Source organism: Haliotis rubra, unplaced genomic scaffold, assembly GCF_003918875.1.
Source record: "Haliotis rubra isolate DU_JTF1 unplaced genomic scaffold, ASM391887v1 Scf8, whole genome shotgun sequence".
Taxonomy (NCBI): Eukaryota; Metazoa; Mollusca; class Gastropoda; order Lepetellida; family Haliotidae; genus Haliotis; species Haliotis rubra.
This window is the reverse complement of record NW_025767523.1, coordinates 5,024,822-5,032,196: the sequence shown is the minus strand read 5'-3', so window position 1 is coordinate 5,032,196 and position 7,375 is coordinate 5,024,822.

Below are 7,375 nucleotides of genomic sequence, written 5' to 3'. Positions count from 1 at the left end.
GATATACGCAACGAGTTATATAGTTGTTAAATCTCCAAAAGACCTGTTTCTACGCAGTCCCTTGTTGCTTTGTTTATTTCTCTACCTGAGCGAGAGGTCACGAAGTGTTGCAGGGTCGTCCTAGTTGTCCCGAGCCGAGGGGAAACACAACATGTTTGTTTGTACAAAATATCTGAAATATTACCACTTTTGGAAGAGCGCCAAGTGACCGGCTGCTTTTCGGCCTCGACTGAATCCGCCGAGAATAGCACTGCATAGTTTCACCTGAACGTTGTGTCTTCTGTATACTGAGTGCTTGTCACAAATGATACTTTGTAACAATGTCATTGTCGCCGCCGCGTAGTGTCAACTCTCAAAGTAGACGCTCATAAGGCCTATTAACTTGGTTTGTTTTTTGACCCCCTGGAAGCGCTTCCCCAGGGTTTTAAACACAAACTATCCATTTTAACACATTCTGTTTAAAGAACAGGTTGAGTGTCATGTTAAACGACCCATTTCAGGTACAATGGCGTGTTGAAACATAAGTCTAATTGTGTTACATTATAGATATATGATACGGTAAGCTTTAACACTTTATCTATGGAGTATTATCTCGTCGGGAAGCAATACGTTCATTAAGAAGCTAAAAGTATGGAGTATATATTTATGCTACTCCAAATGTGAAATTAAACTCTACCGACCAACAATTCAGGAATAGTATTGTTATTGTCGGATGTAAAGCGGTCTCACGTACATGAAAGTGTAAGAAACATCTGATCCATATTCCAGACAATATAGGCTCGGATATCCTTATCTACCTGAAACACGCTCCCAAAATACATACACAGTCTTTCATTGATTCTCATTTACAATGAAGAGACACCGTTATACAGCTTTATTGCATACACGTATCTATCTAAATTGTTTCTTGTATTCGTCAATTATATATATGTACAGAAAGCATCAGCCATTTGGTATGATATGTCATTTTATTCATTGTGCATTATTTATATTAAGCCTGAATATCTGAATTGCTTTAAAATAGTATCTCATGAAATTTAATCGACTGGCGCCCAGTATGCAGCCGGCTTATATCAAACAGGCTAAGCGGGCCAGCTCAAGGTCGACATCGTGACTCTATTCGCCATGGGCGTTGCCTAATGATACAGGCACTTTATTTGTGGGTGTAATTTGAAGAAAAGACATAAGTGTATATGTACCGTTTCGGACCGCTACACGCTTACATTTCCTTTTTTCTGTTGAGGAAGTACACGTACAGCCGCACAGTGTTATATATTCGACTAATCATAAGCTATGATCTACGGCCTATGGGTATCAGGGTCACCATAGTTCCATTAGACTCCATTGGATGTACTAAGTAAAATACATATATATCGAACACGCTTATAACGACATGACGGATATAACGAACTGATGTTGTTTTTACTCCGGTCAGTTGCTGGATATTTTAGTCGCAATGCATATAACGAAGTACGGTTATAACGAACTAGAATTAGCGGTCTCTTTCGCTATAACCTTAGTCTATTGTTATTTTATATGGAATCCCAAAACTCCAAGTTATGGAATGTCTAGGCTTGTTCGCATTGAGAAGGGGCGGTGGGGTTACCTGGTGGTTAAACCGTTGGCTCGTCACGCCGAAGGCCCGGGTTCGAATCCCCACATGGGTACAATGTGTGAAGCCCATTTCTGGTGTCCCCCGCCGTGATATTGCTGGAATATTGCTGAAAGAAGCGTAAAACCATACTCACTCACTCACTCGTATTGAGCAACAGCATGATGGTAAATACTAGGCTGAAGGAAGCATGTCTTGGAGTGCGGGACTATACGACTAACTTTAGACCGATATACAGTGCACGTTACTGTAGTTAGAGCCGTTTTAATGGGGATCTTGGGGCCAGGTTTTGTTACTTGGTTCTTTAAGTGGCTTCGGATCCTGGTGCCGTGGATCGGAATTCTATTTTGTTTGGTCCAGACTCGAGTACATACAGATGAGGAAGAGAATTTTATAGATGTCAACTTCTATATTATGAGGAACACAACATTTCGGAGTATAGTGTTACTCCTTCATCACCTGATGAAAGTGAGTGAATGAGTGAGTATGGTTTTACGCCTCTTTTTAGCAATATTCCAGCAATATCACGGCGGGGGACACCAGAAATGGGCTTCACACATTGTACCCATGTGGCCTGATGAAAGAGTAAGTATATACTCGGAAACCTTATGCTGACATCCATAAAAACACTCTTCCTGATGTGTATCACTCCTAAATGCCATTCAAAGACTTGATACTTACAGATGGCAGACACTTAAAGTTGCTAGACTGTGGAGTTAAACAGCATTTACTCAGTCCTTGTCTTCAACGTGCTGGGTGGTTGTCGTCTTTGTTATTATCATTATTAAACATAGATGAAATCGTTTTTTTATACAGCTAGCGATTACCTGGAACTTCTTCCAATAGAAAGGTATATATTCCGTTTTTATTATATTTTTATCTGAAAAAAGAAATGCCTAAATGGTACGCACCACTGATTTCTTCTATAATTATGTTTCTCTTGGCGTTTACAAAATGTGTTAAATCTTCAACGTTATTCCCAATAGGCTGCCGTTGGGAATGAGAATGGGTGTTAAGTTTAACTGAATATTGTCATATTTAATTCAACGAAGTCGTCGCATGCTCAACGTCTGTGTACAAAAATGGTACACCTAATACACATGGCACTGATGAAACACTTAATTCAGACAACACCTAGCAGAGATAACAGACTGCGGCTGCTCTCTAACATCGATTCTAGTATTACAAGAAACAGTATTGAAGTCTTGTATTGACTTCTGACTAGAACACGTCCAAGGATCGGTTGATTCATTGCATCTGAGAGGAACATCAGCAGAAAATATAAAGAATTAAGGAACGCAAACGTCTCCCTGTCTGCCTCCTGTTCCGATCACTTCAGTCCAAAGCTGTGAAACAGTGCATCGATTCAGATAAATGTCCAATAACTCATCATATCAAAGGGTCATGTGGAATCATAAAACATTTCATCTGTTCGGAAGGATACCAAATTTGATTGAAATTCACAAGAATAGAAAAACAATTCGTCCAGCAACTTGATTTTGTCAGATGTTTTGCGGACGTAGAATAATCACATCGAATGCAATTGACATTTAATTTGGCAGGGGAGAGCCATGTCTCGGCATGATATAATCAGTGTGTGCTTATGATAAATACTATTAAGATGGAAACGGTAGGTATCTGCACAATGTCAGATGCTGGTGAAGAGCTTAGGTAACTGATAGTTGTGTCATTTTGGATGCTGCAGGAAGCCTCAGTCCTGCTGGCTCTGAGGCTGATCCAACGTTTATAAAGTATCTGTTGCCTTTATTAGTCATGATTCAGTATGGTGTTTTAACAATATTCCAGCAAAATCACTATGGGACATCCGAAACGGGCTTCCCACATTGTACTCAAAGAATCGAACCCAGATCTTTGTGCGAACGCTTTCTACTATGCTACCTCACCGTCCCTATTAGTTCAGAAGAGTTGACTAGTATAGATAAAAAGAAAAAAACAATATATATTGTTAGCATCGACACTCGAAACTGCACATATCAAACCGAAACATAAGTCTCGTTAACCTATTCAGACAATGACCTACTTTTCAGCCGATCCGAATCACCAGACACCACAACCAACTATGGTTACACTGAATTCCAATTTCTTGTTTCATAAGAAAATGGTATTTACAAGTTAATTTTAATTATAAACTTTTATAGCATCGTATTTCAATATTTTATGGCGAGGTTTTGGCAGCATGACCTTAACTAAGACGTCACAGACTGACCCTGTTTGATGAGGTCGTAAAATGATACACACTGCATCTGGCTCACTGGTTACACCTGTTATGTGTTCTTTGCACTTATTCAATGTAGTTTTGGAACGCACATTGTGATTGATATAATATCAAGTCCGTACCAGACCGCCAAACTTTTCTAGCGCAGAGCCTAGTTTTGAGATTTCCACGATTTCCATATTTCCGTTTGTCAGAGCACGCTGTACTACAGCTAGAGCGCGCTGCAGGACGTGTTTGCAAGGATGAGAAGGAGCGTAGTGTTACAATATACAAATGTTTAGATGTATCAAATAATACTGATTAATATTTATGTATATCCAGTTGAATGAATTCGTCTCAAACTTCTGGACTGGTTATTGTACTAAGTTGCGCAATATGACGGAACCCAGTCAGCAGGAAACAAGACTGTTGTGGAATCAATGTTTTGACTTGGTGTAATAACATATATTGTTAGGTTCTTGGGAGGCATATAAAAGTTGGTATTCAAGTATAAGCAAAGGTAAACATAAGTATAAGCCAGAAACGTTGTGTAAACAACAATAAAGAAGTTGACATCTACATTATTTTGCATAATATATATTGTAATAACATATATTGATAGCATCTAGACTAAAACGTCGTATATATTGTAATAACATGTATTGATAGTATCTACACCGAAATGTCTCATATATTGTCAGTATCTACACCAAAACGTCGCATATATTGTAATAAAGAAGTTGCATATCCATAAAACACCAATCACACCAACTTCTACATGTCACTCAGAGAGCTGGCGACGAGGCGACTAACGGGATCGGGCGATCAGAACATTTAGTTGAGCGGATATGACGACACTTATACAATCAGGATATATGTATATCTGCCCATCCCATATTTTATCAGTCTTCTCCATCGGTTATGTAGCCTTCGTCTGGCTATAGGTGCTGTCGTTACCACAACTACCTGCACCATCGCCCACGGCGCCCCTGGAGACAGCGTTGAACGTAACTTAATAGTTAGTGAGTGGGTTAGGTTCGTTTTTTCCCGTGTCAGCGTGGGAGACAAGGGTGATCTGATATAGCTCGCAGGCGTGTGTCTCATGTGGAAATACTATGTGGACATATTAAGTATCACTATCAGAACCAACCTAGGAGTCTAAACCGTTTACTGTAAAGGTTTTCTATACTGGTATATATCGGTAGTTGTGTTGAATTTTGTGTTCGGTTCTCGTGTAAAATTCATAACCCTTGATGAAATGAAAAATGTTCAAACTTCTCCAAATTCATTTAAGCGCAGGAATCGTAAATCCTTATTCTTTGAAGCAGACATTTTAGTGGGGTTTACTCACAGATCAAAATGGTCAGTGGAACAATATACTAATCTTTAATTCACACCACTCAACCTTTCGCACTGTGAAGTTAACAAAATTTATCCCCCAAAATGCTTGAAAAATAACTTATGCTCCAAAATGTTGAAATAAACCACATTGTCAGCCACACCATTGGCACGCCGAACCAAGGCTACAAACCAGACCACTAGATCCCTAAGGCTGGTTCTTCCCATACACAAGGGATTGTGGGTGTCCACAGTGTTAAGGGAACAAAAGACAAGTTATATACGAACCCATTCCATGATAACATGTATTAAAATCTTTTCAACTAGGTGTAATTTTATTTAGAGAGCAAAACTGCTTTATCGGCTCAAGGGATGAATACATATTTTATAAATGTCAGCAAAGTCGTTGTGTTTTCGCCACAGCACGTCGTCGAAATGTCTAGCTGTAGCTTTTATTTCTTCGAATTATAAAATCAAATGTCATTTCAAATGTATATAATTGAACAGATTCCAATGTACGTTCAGAAATCACTTAGATGCTGCAACGTAAAAGGAATCAGAAATCCTGGCATCTCTTTATCTTGAGATTTTTGTCACAAATCGCTCCGACGGATGTCGCCAAAGACTGAGTTCACTGTATATAAGCTGCATCGGTTGTGTAGCAATCACTTCTAGAGACCAAGCGCATACAACGTCCGTATGATAATAAATTTGGATTTTAACTAAACAATATTGTTATTTATCAAAATTTGTTACATAAGTAATACTGTCTAGACAAAGAAATTGCTGTAATTACATGAAATCAGACGTCGTACATTGGTGTTCCCTGAACAACGTCCTGTTGCCATTCTAAAAATGGCAGTCGCTCGACCAATCTTTTTTCACTCTCTCACTTTTCCGACTATGTCTGCTGTGTCAAATTAGTCACATTTTTCATAAAGGTGACTTTCTGTTTTCGCCAATACGAATCAAATCTGAATAATTGTAGAAGACATGTTAAAAAATAGGTGTTTATCGTGTCTTTAGTCAGCTATTGGATGTGAACCAGTTGCAATCCGGTTAGAACTGGTCTGCAGCTACCCATATTTGTTGTAAGAGGCGAGTAACGGGATCGGGTGGTCAGCCTTGCTGTCGTTTTTTTGACATGTCATCGTATCCCAGTTGCGTAGATGGAAACTCGTTATTTCAATCATTGTTCTGTCTGGTCCAGCCTCGTCAACCATCAATTGTACCCTAATTAAGAATCTAGCAATGTATATCTATTATTCAATGTTGCACGTGCAACACTAACTTTAACGTCAACATTTGATCGATTATTGAATAACTGTAGCACTTACGTAAACGCGTGTAGCTTTGGTCCGATGACCTACACTAAAGGAATAAGTGAGTGAGTGAGTGAGTATGGTTTTACGCCCCAATTAGCAATATTCCAGCCATATCACCTTGGGAGACACCTCATTATGGGGAATAGAACCCGGGTCTTCACTTTAACCCCCAGGCTACCCAACAACCCGCTAACGGAATAAAGAATTGAACTGAATTGGCCCAAGCTTGATTATTTACGGATCACATCAAGTGGAGTATTGTGCGGTTTTAAACAACAAAAGAACAAATCAAAACAAAACAAGACGTTTGTGTGTACATTGCGATATCTATTTACTGACATAACAGATGTCAAATCCCAGGTCTTCGTGAAACAGACAACCAGAAAGGTGTGTGCGTATACATTTACCATGAAGTACTAACTTCACCATGTCTTACTCGTCATAATCAAAACAGAGAATTAGTTGCTTGGTTGGTTGTTTAACATTCAGCAATAGTCCAGCTATATGGCGGCGGTCTGTAATTAATCGAGTCTGGACAAGACAATCCAGTGATCAATAGCACGAGCATCGATCTGCGCCATTGGGATACGATGACTTGTGTCAACCAGGTCAGCGAGCCTGACCATCCGATCCCGTTAGTCGGCTCTTCCGACAAGCATAGGTTGCTGAAGACCCATTCAACCCGGATCTGAATATGGGAATCTGAGAATGCGTCACCTGAAGGAACATGCTCAGCCTCGATTAACCAGCATGATATACGCTGGATAATCGAGATAGGAACAAAAATTCTGTCGACTGCATGTGCTTGGCTATATTGTAGGGGTCAGCTGGTCGAGGAATGGTCTGAGAGTAAAGACGAAGGTGTTACACGTGTATAGTCGAGTA